Raw genomic sequence first — 16394 nt, 5'->3', positions numbered from 1 at the left:
TAGATGAGTCTTAACTAAGATCAGTTAAAGGGCTTTATGATACCTTTGGTTCTAGGGACTGTTAGATATTTACCTATCGTAGTTCTGGAGGTAAAGTAGAATGCGTGCTTTAAACTTTGACCTTTAATCTTTCAACTTTTGTTCTTCTATTCAAAATACGTTACCGTTTCTAGTTTCAGTCTTTTGCTTTTTGAAAAATAAATAAATTTCAGGATGTTAATCTAGGTATTAATTTTACATTTAGAGTGTGTACTAATTTCTAGCTTTAGTCATTTCTCTACATAAAGCACGTGCTAATTTACAAACGATGCTTTTGTATTTAAAACAAATACTCATTTCCAAAATTTTCTCTTTACATTAAAAATCTGTAAATCGCTGAGTTTTAATTTCGTTTCACTGTTTCTCTAAACGAAAAAACAAATAGTTTTTCTCTGCTGTTTTTATGTGGAGGATGGAGATCTATAGGATTAAATTAATAAATGTAATAACTTAACTGTTCAGTATTTTAAATAAAACGTTGACATGAATACCGAGTTTTGTGTTTTTCTGTTTGTGTAGGAAGATGTTAAGACAGGCCTGTGATGATTTTGTTGTTTAGAATTTTTCTACAATAATTCCTTTACATTGAATTCAAAAATATATATTTTTACCATCACGTACAGATTTTCCACAAAACGTTCTATTTATTTTTACATTAGTGAATCATTAAACTGAAATGAGGTCACATTTTGTTACGTTTTAAAATGTTAACAGCCATTGACTATAGATTCTCCAGAACAATCACGGCGTCAGATCCTTATAGACCGTTCATGAACACGAACACAGTAAACATTATAATAATAAAAAAGTTCGCTGTGGTAAACGAAATAATAATTTGTTCTAAAAATGTTTCTTATCAGACTTATAAAAAAACAAATCCTTACCTGGTAGAAAAATTAATATTATTTTCTGAAATCTGCGAAGCCTAATTATGGAATATTTGTTCTTAAAACCAAATCAACTTATACAAAGAGTTTAAATTCACAGGCTTAAGTAACCAATCGTTATACTATTATACGTTAATAGTTTCAGTTAATTAGGAGTCAATAAAAAATAGTACACAGCATAAAACATAGTGGTTTTTCATACTGATCCATTAACAGAACCACATAAAACTGGCATTTTTGGTCTAGTCTCTTCTCAATCAATAACCAGTAACTTACAGGTATTTATTTAATACTGTTTTTATATTTCACTATCTGACATTGATGGTTTAGTCTGTTCTCAATCTATAACCATTAACTAATTGTTATTTTTCATATTGTTTATATGTTTCATTAACTGACATTGTTGGTACAGTTTTATCCCAATCTATAACCAGTAACTAACTGGTATTTATTCGATATTTGTTTTATATTTTATCAACTGATATTTTTGGTTTATTCTGTTCTCAATCTATAAACAAAAACTAACTTTTATTCATCTGATATTGTTTTTATGTTTCATTAACTGACATTGTATGTCCAGTGTGTTCACAATCTGTAACCAGTAACTATTTGGTATTTATTTGGTATTGTTTTTATGTTTCATTAACTGACATTGTATGTCCAGTGTGTTCACAATATATAACCAGTAACTATTTGGTATTTATTTGGTATTGTTTTTATGTTTCATTAACTGACATTGTATGTCCAGTGTGTTCACAATCTATAACCAGTAACTATTTGGTATTTATTTGGTATTGTTTTTATATTTCTTTAACAGACATTGTTGATTAAGTGCGTTCTCAATCTCTAAGTAAAAACTAGCTGGTATTTATTTCATATTGTTTCTATTTTCGATTAACTCATATTGTTAGTCCATTATATTCTCAGGCTATATCTAGAAACTAATTGGTGTTTATTTGATAATATTTTCATGTTTCATTAACTGACATTGTTGGTCCAATCTATAATGTATTCCTGTTTTTACTGTTTAATGACGTATGGTTATTTAGTCTGTAAAATAATGTGTTGTTGTCTTCTCTCTTGAATGGGGTGTGGTTGTTTGCTCCGTAATATCATATATGGTCGTCTACTCTTTAAAATAAAGTATTGTTATTTTCACTCTTTAATGACATGGTATTCTACTCTGTTATATAATGTGTTATTTTCACTGTTAAATGATGTATGGTTATTTACTCTGTAATATAATATATTGTTATTTTCACTGTTTGGCGTGTGGTTATTTACTCTCTAGTATAATGTATAGTTATTTACTCTGTAAAATAGTGTTTCTTTAGTTTCACTGTGTAATGGTGTGTGGTTATTTTCTATGTAATAAAATTTATGGTTATTTACTCTGTAATAAAATTTATGGTTATTTACTCTGTAATATAAAGTATTGCCATTTTCACTGTTTAATGACGTATGGTTATTTACTCTGTGGTATGATTATTTACTCTGTAAAATATTATTTTTACTGTTTAATGGCGTATGGTTATTTACTGTAATATAATATATGGTTGTTTACTGTGTAATATAATATATGGTGGTTTATTGTGTAATATAATATATTGCTATTTAGACTGTTTTATGACGTATGGCTTTATACTCTGTAATATAATGTGTTATTATTTTCACTGTTTAATGACGTATGGTTATTTACTACGCATACTTATAAGAAAACTCATGACCCAACTAATTTCAGCTGTGACATACGTAAAGATATTTTGAATCAATTCCAATGACACCTAGCGATATACTTGCGGACTAGACACCGGGTTTCGATAGCTGTAGTGGGCAAAGTACAGACAGCCCTTTGTGTTTAATATCGAACCTCAACAGTTCTACTGCTTGGAATTTTTACTTTTGTTCTTCGTATCATTAACTCAACGTTTGTGTTTATTACGTTGCGATAGTTCAAAATACAGGGAATGTTTTAAGCTTATTTCGAGTTTGCTTGTAAAGTAAACAGAATTGATATATATATAAATTACTAAGAGACCAATGATGTAATTATACTAAAGAAGATGGTAATAAATAATAATAGCAAAAAAAGTGCGAAAATGTAACAAAATCTTACTTGAAAAGTTAAGACTAATTGGTTGAATTCATAACAGTCCTACCTGTGGTCCAGATGTTGTGATCATTTTAAATAATATTCACTCATATCTTCAATCACTGAGATTTCACGTGACCGTGAATCACTCATATTGATAATAAAAGCTAGATTACGCTGCACAACAGAGTTTCTGCTTCTTGAACACTATTGGGTGTTCCTTGTAGATTTTTGACTGCTGATGACAAAAATCACATCCAAATTTGCCCATCACGTGTCGTTTCATCGAAAGCTTCAGTTTTGCCATGCTTTTTTCTTATATTTGTGTCCAAAAATTTTCGTTTCTGTAAGAGACCTATGAACAATGTTTTGTGCAGTCTGGGCATGTCCAGGCATGAAATCAGGCCAGGTTGGAAGCTGTTCTGTGGAAGTATGCAGCCCGGGCATGTCTGGGCAGGCTGGAGCCAGCTTGGCACTGTCTCAGCAGGCTATAAAAGTGGCTTGCATACACAGATGCTGCTTATTGGATTAATATAGACTTTATAGTGTGTACTTATTGTTTCAGAATATAGCATTGCCTCAGTAGCACTGTAACAAGTAAGTTAGGTGTTATATACGTTTTACAAGACGATTTCATGTCGGTCACTATGACTCGTCAATATCGTAACAGCCTCGATACGTTCTGCTATATTTGTGGCGAGTATACACTTGTTCATCAGAGACGCTCAATGACTGCTCTTGTGAAGAAAGCATATCATCTGTACTTTGGCTGTTAAATTGGTGATCAATACCAGGAATGGGTGCCTCACATTTGTTGTGCGACATGTGCTGTCTGTCTGAGAGCTTGGCTCAAGGGCACTCGAAAGACAATACCATTTGCTGTCCCGATGATATGGCGAGAACAGAAAGACCATGTGATGAGCTGTTACTTCTGTTTGACTAATGTGTCTGGTTTCTCTGCCAAAAACAAGAAGTCAATTGAATACCCTAATCTGCCTTCAGCAATGAGACCCGTGCCACATGACGACAGTCTTCCAATTCCGAAACCACCAGAGGAATGGACCTTAAACGAACCAGATGAAGAAACTGCAATACAAGGAACTGGCAGTGACACTGATCCTGATTTTGGACCTTGCTCCTCAGGCGATCCACATCTCATAACACAGTCAGAATTAAACAATCTAATCAGAGATTTGAGTCTGCCAAAAGTAAAAGCCGAATTGCTTCACCCTTCAATACCTGTTGTCTATGCAGCACACATGAAAGAAACCTATGAGAAAATGGAAATGTTGCTGAAGCACATCCAGTACAGCAAGTACAACTGGAATATCTGTGGAGATCTGAGAGTCGTTGCTCTGTTACTGGGGCTGCAGCTCGGCTATACAAAATACTGTTGTTTCATCTGTGAATGGGACAGTCGTTCCAAAGAGTCACATTATTCTAGACAGAACTGGCCACTCGGTAAAAAGTTAGTTCCAGGACAGAAAAATGTGGCGCATGAATCGCTTGTCGACCCGACAAAGATGTTTTTGCCTTCTCTTCACATAAAATTGGGACTTATGAAGAATTTCGTGAAAGCAATGAACAAAGAAGGCGAAGGTTTTTGTTATTTAAGACAGATGTTCCCAGGAATAACTGAAGCCAAGATCAAAGAGAGCATTTTTGTTGGCCCTCAGACCAGACATGTTATGAGTGACAAGCGGTTCGAAGATCTGTTGAGCTGGAAAAGATTGACTGGAAAGCCTTCAAAGATGTTGTTGAGAATTTTCTTTGCAAATACAGAGCCCCACATTACAGTCAGCTGGTAGACAAACTTCTCAAAGCATACAAAACAATGAAGTGTAACATGTCACTCAAGATTCATTTCCTCCACTCACACTTGGACTTCTTCCCCACAAACCTCGGTGCTGTCAGTAACAAACACAGTGAAAGGTTTCACCAGGACGTTGCTACAATGGAAAAACGATATCAGGGTAACTGGAATCCGTCAATGCTTGCTGACTGCTGTTGGACACTGCAACGTGATGCACCTGACATTAAATGCAAACGAAAATCAGGAGCAAAACACTTTTAATTAAGTTGAACTTAATAGCGTATTAAAAACATAAACGCAATTAAATACATTATGGCTGGTAAACAGTTAACTGTCTATTCCTCAGAGTTCCTACGTGATGAAGCAAAACCAAAACTATGTTTGTGCATACACACCAGGTACCTGTCACAATCAGCAAAAACTTTTCAGAAAGACAATTCTTTTCAAAATACTGTATCACTCTCACAATCCTTCCAACTTATTTTGTTATCGATTGACCTCAGGTTCCATGTAAGAGTATGAACCCTAAAGAACGTTTGCGTCAGGACTTTAAGCAAGACAACTCATGACTATGAGATCAGGACCTTGGGCAACAGCTCCGGTTATCGGTTTTGTACCTTGGTATATAACTATTTTAATATATTTTACTTCCTAAAATATCACGAAATTGAAGTTAAACATAATATAATGTGGTTAGTCTTAACTCTAGATTAAAATAACGTTCATTAAACAGAGTTCTTATCTTGACCATCGGAAGAAAACAGATGTAATTTAATGTAGAACAGAAACAATTAGTTGTATGGGGAACTGAAAATTTAATACAGAAACAAAAAATAATAAAAATAACCCCCAAACGAGATAAAAAAAAACTGTCAGTCGGCTTTAAAACTCATCATATGAGAAAAGTCGATCTGTTTCCACTGCTATTTTAGTCTGGAATGCTACAGCGATGGTTAACCTGTATATCAATATTCACGAGCTTCTCTTGCAGAATAGCGGAAGTTATAAGTTTGTTTTCAGTACTGTTACACTTAAGGTCTGGGTAGTGTTTGTCACGCGTGCCTGAGAGAAAAATCAAGACTTTTCGTTACTTTGTACTCTGGTTCTAGAGTAAACAGTTCCATTGGAATATCTTAAAAAGTAGGGCAAATATAACAGTTAAAAACCCTCAGCCATTATTATATTTAAAATTTGTATGTTCTATACCATTATGGGTTTTAAATAGAACAAGAGAGTGGATATTTTGTTAGTTGTTTCTGCCTGGTTCATAATTCGAAACAAAATAATTACAAACAACCTCCTAAACAAACACCGAACATTTATCAGCTATTAAAAATGTCCAGCAGAGAGCAACGAAGTTGTTTTTGAGAATCAATTTCCTTTGGTGTGTATTTTTATTTAAAATAAACAGAATGTATCTTTCACCAGTTAACAGGGAAAAAATAAACCTTAAAGAAGATGACATTTACATGTCGATGATTCTCTATTTTTAGTCCTTTGAAACATTCCTTTTAACATGAAAATAAACATGAAACCAAATCAAAATCCTTAACCTGATAAAAACACAAAACTAAACAAAAAATATAAACTGTACTTAAACATATAATTGTAATAACATTCAACTTCTAGATTCTTTGTTTGTTTTTTGAATTTCGCACAAAGCTACTCGAGAGCTATTTGTGCTAGCCGTCCCTAATTTAGCAGTGTAAGACTAGAGGGAAGGCAGTTAGTCATCACCACCCATCGCCAACTCTTGGGCTACTCTTTTACCAACGAATAGTGGGATTGATTGAAATATTATAACGCCCTCACGGCTGAAAGAGAGCGAGCATGTTTGGCGTAACGGGGATGTAAACCCGCGCCCCTCAGATTACGAGTCGCACGCCTTAACACACTCGGCCATGCCGGGCCCTCAACTTCTAGAAACTTATAAATGTGACGTCAGGTGTTTATAAAGCTATCATTTCAACACAAGGTGTACTCAACTATCTCTTTTTTTTCAGAACTGAAATAAACTTCCGTGTCTTTAGTTATTTTTATATTCTGACGTGTGTTGTTAACAGTTCAGAAAATTCGCTTTTGAAAATTATGTTTATTTGAAACAACAAAGCCCCATAACGTATAGAACGTTTCATAGGATTCTTGTAGGGTAATAAAATGTTACTTTTATTTCGTAGCCAATAGGTTAAAACCTTTTATCCATCTACATCTTGACAGATATACTCTGTGGCCTGGAAAAGCTATTCATTTGAACTGTAGAACTGAAACTGATGGTCAGTTTCCGGAACGGCGGGAAATGTAAGACGTTTTTTTTAGAGGAAAGTTACATTGAAGATTTGATATCCATTCATAAACTCTGGTGAGAAATAAATTCTGTCTTCTGAAAGCAGCACCCTGTATTCCACACAATCAGATATTCTCGGTGTAATAAACCTCTCAGACTTAACGTTGTTGCTACAAGCTGTTCTCCTATCCATGTTTCTATATAGAAATGTAATTCTCTCTATAGACTATGTTACGTCTTTTTCTTCTGCTCTATTTATCAAATGTGCACGTGTTTTACAAGTTTTGTATTAAAAACATCTTGCACTCACCCCTTGGAGATACTTAGTCCATCAAAGGTACTTACAAATATGATCGGCAAAAAGACGTTTATTTAACTGCTCATGACATGTTTGACATGTTATAACAAAAGTAACGCACTGTACAATTACAAATGTATAGACACATATTTTAAATATCTAGCCCATATAATGAACTCGATAATTTGCAGTGACTAATTTAGCCTGAAGAACCTAGCCAAACTGATGTACTAGCTACAAGTCACTATATAGTGAAAGTTAAAGCGTCTAAACTAACTAATGCACTCGCTACATGACACTATATAGTGAGACTTCAAGCACCTAGCCCATGTAATGCACTCCCTACACGACACTAGATAGTATACTCTCAGTTATCTAGTTCATGTAATGCACTCGCTGCGTGACATTAGGTAGTATAGTCTGACCTATCTAATCCATTTAACGCACTCGTTACATGACGGTATACAGTGTAACCTGAACAATCTACTCCATGTACTGGACTCGCTACATGACACTAGATAGTACAGTCTCAATTATCTACTCCATGTAATGCACTCGCTACATGACACTAGATAGTACAGTCTCAATTATCTGCTCCATGTAATGCACTCGCTACATGACACTAGATAGTATAGTCTCAATTATCTAATCCATGTAATGCACTCACTACATGACACTATATAGTACAGTCTGAATTATCTAGTCCATGTAATGCACTCGCTACATGACACTAGATAGTATAGTCTCAATTATCTAGTCCATGTAATGCACTCGCTACATGACACTAGATAGTATAGTCTCAATTATCTAGTCCATGTAATGCACTAGCTACATGACACTAGATAGTATAGTCTCAATTATCTAGTCCATGTAATGCACTCACTACATGACACTATATAGTACAGTCTGAATTATCTAGTCCATGTAATGCACTCGCTACATGACACTAGATAGTATAGTCTCATTATCAGTCCATGTAATGCACTCGCTACATGACACTAGATAGTATAGTCTCAATTATCTAGTCCATGTAATGCACTAGCTACATGACACTAGATAGTATAGTCTCAATTATCTAGTCCATGTAATGCACTCGCTACATGACACTAATACTGCACTCGCTACATGACACTAATGCTGCACTCGCTACATGACACTAGATAGTATAGTCTCAATTATCTAGTCCATGTAATGCACTCGCTACATGACACTAATACTGCACTCGCTACATGACACTAGATAGTACAGTCTCAATTGTCTTGAAACATTCGGTTCATATAAAAAATAATCACATGTGGGAGACTTGCCAGAGACTGAAACTAGTTTCTTGTGTTCTCCTGTTTCACAGAAGTGTGGTGTTTAATTATCAAAATAGAATTGATCTAAACTAGAAGGGACATTAGGATCATGTGTTGTCTTACAATTACCACTTTTAATACTTTAACTACTTTAATTATGATTATGGACAATGATTTGTTTGAAAATTTCGAATTCTATAAAACAACAGTGCATTCAAAATAGAAATATTTCACTTCCATCAGCAAGCGAGGCATCCTTCTTGTACATGTTGCATCATCGTCTCCGAAATAGATGATAAACAGAACAACTGTATCACTGTTAATATTTGTTATGAGTAGAAACACATCAGTGAAATAAAAACGGCCTCTATCATATATTAATGTAGCGCTAATTGTTTAAATCAAACAGAAATGTTTTGTATTTATTCATTGAGGGTAACTTCGATTGTTAATACAACATGACTTCAGTCTTCGGGATATGTAACATAATTTAAGAACATATAACAGTGTTATAAGGCGTTGTAAGGCAACAAATACATTCAGGTAATAGTAACAGGATCTATGTGTGTGAGAGGTCTAATTTTTTAACAGTTTTGTTAGTTAAAATCACTGAATGGACAACCATCAAAGAAAGATTGAGCTAGAATAATTATTTAACGTTTGTAGTCATTTATCTGATGTCACTTCTTTTTGCTGTTTCCAGTCTTCAGTCTTCAGGTTATATATCTAAGTCCTCTATAATCAAATTGATTTTAACCTATTAATAGTGTTTGAGATACATGTTACACTCAGCTGATTATCACGTCCTTCTCAAACCAAGCCCGACGGGGTGTTTCCTTTGTTTTACTTAAACCAAGTTGGTCAGTCGGTTAGCATTACGGAGGTAATTAATACAGCGTTAAGCCACGTGCCAAAAATATACGTTGCTAAGGAAATTGACGAGAGTTAATCACGTCACAATTATGGTGTATGTAGTGAGCATGCGTGAAAATGGGTATTGCGGTGAAGTGAAACATTTTACATCAAAAAACAAACAAACGACATCATATCTGTCTGTAGTTTAAAATTACAGAATAGTCTGTCTGTAATGTGTCCATCACAGGTGATAAAACACAGTTCTTAGCGTTATAAGTTCACAGGCTGTGTTCGTAGGTCATCAGCATTTACTGGTTCTAACTATTAGTTTATCACGAGTTTCTGGTTTTACAGATAAGATTTTAGAACAAGTTTCGATGACTGGTGCGGTCATTTCTCAGGTACACACGTTTTAACGGTTTTAGTGTTTAAATCAACATCCAACAGTGTATTTGTGTCATCGGTAATACGTGTTATAATGAGTATACGTATGTACAAGTTTATATTCTTACATAACACTGTCTTCTTGATTGGTGATAAATAAGGCCCTAAAAGAATAAAAAAAATCAGCCCACCTCCTATAATAAATTTACCTCAATCGTAAATCAGTTCACTGAGTGAAATAAATTCACTTATCTTACGTCTAAAGCACACATTAACCACATGTCAGAACATCCATTAAAACTTCCCATACAGTAATATGTCTCTGACCAGACGCCTTGCTCAAGTGGATAATGTCTTCATTAGCGTCTCATCCTGATTGGCTGAATCAAGACCAACCTATCTGTAAAAGAGTTGTGCCAACGTGATCTGTGTTGCCTGGTACCTTCTACCATAGCAACCGACAAGAAGGACAACACCGACAAAGGCAGCTACGCATATAGCGCTTTAAATATAGAGACACGTGTATGTTTCACTTGTTATCACTTCAGTCCACTACCCCTACTGATGAAAGTGTTGCTGCCCGGAAATTACTTCTAATTGGACGTCATTACGAATTCATAACTTCAGGAACCATTTCACACCTGCAAACTTTAAATATTCAACAAAAACACATCAGCTGTTAACCTGAGTTCAGATTGCTTGAAACATCTGAAGAAAGTATCGGAAAAAAAAAATAAAATAAAACGCCACCTACATTTCTCAAAGAAAGGTTAAGCTGTCTGAGAAATCAATAGAAACTGCTTAAGCTGCACGTGAAACAAGGTATTGTTAGCCAAGAAAAAAAAAATCATGTCAATAACAGTTATGTTGAGATTCATAGAATCTTGAAAAAATGAACATGACGAGAGAATACGTGTGAAGATGATTTAGTGGTTTGTTTGTGAGAACTGATAAATTTGTGTGCATGTAATGATGATCGTTCCCCGATGCTTATTATTTTAAGTTATATAATGATTATTGCTTACAATAACAAATTAAAAAACCCTTAACGTTATTTGTAAATTCAAAGTAAACAATAGTTTCCAGTTTTTCCGCCCTTTTCTTATGCGTTTTTTGTGTTGTTTTTAATTTCGCGCAAAGTTACACGAGGGCTATCTGCGCTAGACGTCCCTAATTTTGCAGTGTAAGACTACACGTTAGACAGCTAGTCATTACCACTTACCGCCAACTTTTGGGCTAATCTTTTACTAACGAATAGTGGGATTGACTGTCACATTATAACGCCCCCGCGGCTGAAAGAGCGAACATGTTTGGTATGACGGGGATTCGAACCCGCGATCCTCGGATTACTAGTCGAGTCCCTTAACCACATGGCCATGCCGGGGCAGTTATAACAGTCTGACAACAAACCAACAGAAATATAGTTCATATAAAGAAAATGAAGTCATTGAAAAATTGGAAAATTTCTATCAGACAGACACAGGAAATCTACATTCTAAAGTATGACAGTGAGAAACATGAAATACTATCTGAGTTCATACGTAATCAGTCCAAATAACCAATCACAAGAATCCTTACGATCAGTTCATTACATCAATAGTTCTAATCCGACAGTGGTCAAAGAACTGAAAACATGTTTTGTTTTAATATAAAATATACATTAAAACCAATTCTATATTTGTTGTAAAGAAACGTTTTATCTTATTTCTAATTAATACGCAGGAGAAATGCCTCTTTCAGATGCTTTATTTTAGTAAGGTTGAACCTAAGAATGAAGTAAAATAAACAAAATTACAATTTCCAACTCATCTCATCGAGGAAGGATGTAAGGTTTAAGTGATTAATAAATACATATTCTAACTCAGATTTAGTCAGACTAATACTTTTATTTGTCTACAATGGAGTCTGACATAATAACATTTTGTGTTAACTTCTTAAAGGGCCAGTACGGCAAGGTCGGTTAATGCGTGCGGCTCGTAATCTGAGGCTCGAGGGATTCGAATCCACGTCGCACTAAACGTTCTCGCCCTTTGAACCGTGGGAGTGTTATAATTTTTGGTTACTCCCACTATTCGTTGGTAAAAGAATAGCCCAAGAGGTGGCGGTGGGTGTTGCTACTTCCTCTCTAGCCTTACACTGTTAATAGCTGATAGCCCTTGTGTAGCTTTTCACGAAAATTAAAAAAAAAACTTCTTGAAAAAATTAATTAAAATTTCCTGATTTCTAATTCCAATTTTTACACGTCTCTCACTTAAGTTGTTTATAATTCGTATGATCAGCGATACTTCACTATCGTTTTCGTAAACACTAATCACGGTCATAAAATAATTTAAATGCTTAAATGATAAATATTCCTAAAAGTGGAAATTATAGAAGATTGACCATAATTCTAGGCGTTAGCTTCGAAATGAAGTCAGCTACAAATGTACTAGGCTTAACGCGTGTTTAACGCTTATTTGTCGAATTAGAAACGAGTCTCAATGTGTGGTTAATGATTATTGGCTCTTTTGAAATAAGGCTTGACGAGTTTAGTCATTATTGGCTATTTTCAAACAAGGCTTATGGTCTTAGTAATGCTTATTAACCATTTTAAAAGGAAGTTTAATGTGCTTAACAGTTATTGGTTATTTTCAAATGATGCAATATGTGATTAACAGTTATAGGAGATTTCTGATAAAAGTTCCAGTTAATTTTTGTTTGGGATAATTAAACTCTTACAAAATAGGGGCTCAGTGGGTATTCTGTAGTTTTGTGGAGCTGCTGTTCTGCGGTTAGTTTTGTGTCGCCTTCCAAAGATAAAACAAGACTGAGTCTTTAATAGCCGTAGCAGTTCAATTTATTTTAAGCAAGATTAAAGTACATTGATCTGAACCTTTCAATTAGTTGTATTTTTGTGTGCCAGTAATATCAAATGTGGGGGGGGGGGTCACGTATACCCGATTCTAATTTAATACTCATCAGGATTTCTACCAGTCAATCCTCAAACTCAAATTTCTTTAGCAAAAATTAGAATAAATTAGCCTAAAAAACTTTGGGCATGGTCAAATACATCAATTGAAAGGATTTGACTTCTTGAGTCCAAAACTAATTTTAACTGAAATTGTTAAAGAAATGACGTAGCTATGAGCTTAAAGTTTTATTTTTTTAAAAACACTCAGAGCCGTTCTATGAGCCAAAATACCGCGGCTGAATAAAATAATCGCACGTTGGAACAGTAAATACGTTAGGAGTAGCCCAAGAGTTGGCGGCGAGTGATATTGAGTAACTCCCTTCCCTCTAGTCCTATCACTTCAGAACAAGGTAAAAATAACGCAAATGGCCCTTGAAATAAAAACAAACAAACTTACTAAATGGTGTAAAAGTTTGTCAAAATCTCCTGTTTGAATTTCAGTGAATCCATCTCTAGCCATTCTAAGTGCACGTCAATTCATAACAAACAGTGATAAAGTTTGTTTGTTTGTTTTGGAATTTTGCACAAAGCTACTCGAGGGTTATCTGTGCTAGCCGTCCCTAATTTAGCAGTGTAAGACTACAGGGAAGGCAGCTAGTCATCACCACCCACCGCCAACTCTTGGGCTACTCTTTTACCAACGAATAGTGGGATTGACCGTAACATTATAACGCCCCAACGGGTGAAAGGGCGAGCATGTTTGGCGTGATGGGGATGCGAACCCGCGACCCTCAGATTACGAGTCGCACGCCTTAACACGCTTGGCCATGCCAGGCCCCAGTGATAAAGTACAACTCGTTTTAATAAACTGACGTATTTTATTTCGCGATAAGTAAAAGAAATAAACTAATGAAAACACGAATTATTTTCATATATTAAAACAATTTCTTGTACTTGCCTGAACTATTATTATGTGTTGGTGTTATTTTGAATCAAGCACAGAGCTACACAATGGGCTATCTTTGCTCTGCCCACCACGGGTATCGAAACCCGGATTTTAGCGTTGTAAGTCCGCAGACATATCGCTGAGCCACTGGTGGGGGGGGGCTTTCTGAACTAGCAACCGTTATTACATCTGACAAGGAAATAATTATGTGTTATATATATATATATATATAATTTTCATAAAAGCAACAATAGAATATCCATAGCGTTACAGTGTAATATGTTTTATGTTACATCACAACCACGTTGAAAATACTTTCGTCGCATTATCCTTTACTGGTTCTACACGAGTTTACAGTAAGGGTTCTACACGGGTTCACAATAAGAAATTTGTATAATAGTAATTCAACCAGGTTTTCTTCACCAGCTCAGGATAAAGTTTGAGCCACGTTTATACGGTATTACCATATTTATATAGTATTAAATTGTTTATGTATTATTACGATGTTTATATTGAATTATCTTGTTTACATAGTATTACCATGTTTACACAATGTTACCATGTTTATATAATATTATCTTGTTTACATAGTGTTACCATGTATACACAATGTTACCATGTTTATATAATATTATCTTGTTTATATAATATTACCATGTTTACACAATGTTACCATGTTTATATAATATTATCTTGTTTATATATTATTACCATGTTTACACAATGTTACCATGCTTATATAATATTATCTTGTTTATATAGTGTTGCCATGTTTATATAATGTTACCATTTTTATATGGTATTACTTTGTTAAAATAATATGACCATATTTATATATTATTACCAGGTTTATATTGTATTATTTTGTTTGTATATTATTACCATATTTATATAGTGTTTATACCATGCTTGTATTGTAGTGTTTTGTTTATATAGTATCACCATGTTAATATAGTATTACGTTATTTATATGGTAACACCTTGTTTATATGGTATTATCGTGTTTATATAGCATTACTATGCTTATACACTAGATATTGAAATCCCGCAGGTGACAGTACAGACAGTGGCTATTAAGATTGTGCTTCAAGCAGTTATTCCAGTAACTGTTCAAATACAGCGGTTTTTACTGCTTTCAAATCGATTCCGTTAAATGAGGGAATTTTTTAATATAATGATAAAGGTAATGGTTAATTATGTTCACCTTTCGTAAGCACTTTGAAAACATGACAGAAAGAAAACTCAGACAATTTTTCTAATGTACATGAATCTGGATATAGGACGTCACTGTAAAACAAAGGTAACTGTCATTGTACACATTGCATAACTTTACATGCATGCACAATAATCATTTATCATTATTGATATGATTTATCTTAAACTGAAATGGTAACCCTCGTGGTGCAGAGAAAAGACACAGTTTGTGTTTTGTTTCTTTAACCTTTTCAAATTATAATAAGAGTTGGACGTTAGCTAAATGATCGTCTGGTTCCCGTATTCGAAAACGGCATACGCTTTTATCAAAACAAATAAAAAGAAACAACTTTATTTGTTAGGATAAAACCCGGAAAACAACCAATGACTGAAGATGACAACTCAGTGCGACGTATGTTATGAAAACGTATCGCAGAGTTATTTAGAAAATTTTGTAAGAATAGCACCCATAACATAAAAACACAACTTCACGTGCAATTTTAGAACGCTGTTATTCGTATTTTGGTGGTCGCTTGTTACCGAATCACGTGGCGAGCTTTCGAACGTTGTCATCTCCAGGTTGTAGCGTGGTTTATGTTTGTTTTTTCTCTAGCGAAATTTTATCTCCAAAACGTATCACCACAATTACCCAACACTTTCTCGTGCGTTACTTAGAGCTTCGTGTGTTATGCATCATTATTATTTCCACTTCCTTACTTTAATTTTAAATAAAGATAAAAGAATATGCGTATTAATTGGAAATAAGATAAAACGTTTCCTTACAACAAAGATAGAATTGGTTTTAATATATATTTTATATTAAAACAAAACATGTTTTCAGTTCTTTGACCACTGTCGGATTAGAACTATTGATGTAATGAACTGATCGTAAGGATTCTGGTGATTGGTTATTTGGACTGATTACGTATGAAGTCAGATAGTATTTTATGTTTCTCACTGTCATACCTTACAATGTAGATTTCCTGTGTCTGTCTGATAGAAATTTTCCAATTTTTCAATGACTCCATTTTCTTTATATGAACTATATTTCTGTTGGTTTGTTGTCAGACTGTTATAACTGCCCGGCATGGCCATATGGTTAAGGGCCTCGACTAGAAATCCGAGGATCGCGGGTTCGAATCCCCGTTACACCAAACATGTCCGCTCTTTCAGCTATGGGGGCGTTATAATGTGATGATCACTCTCACTATTCATTGGTAAAAGAGTATCCCAAGAGTTGGCGGTAAGTGATAATGTCTAGCTGCCTTCCGTGTAGTCTTACACTGCTAAATTAGGGACGGTTAGCGCAGATAACCCTCGTGTAACATTGCGCGAAATTAAAACCATACCAAACCACAATGTTAAAACAATAACAACAATGATTAAATAATTAATGAAGTTTTAAGTCTCTTTC

Source organism: Tachypleus tridentatus, chromosome 7 (assembly GCF_004210375.1).
Source record: "Tachypleus tridentatus isolate NWPU-2018 chromosome 7, ASM421037v1, whole genome shotgun sequence".
Taxonomy (NCBI): Eukaryota; Metazoa; Arthropoda; class Merostomata; order Xiphosura; family Limulidae; genus Tachypleus; species Tachypleus tridentatus.
Note: the sequence above shows the minus strand (reverse complement) of the source record.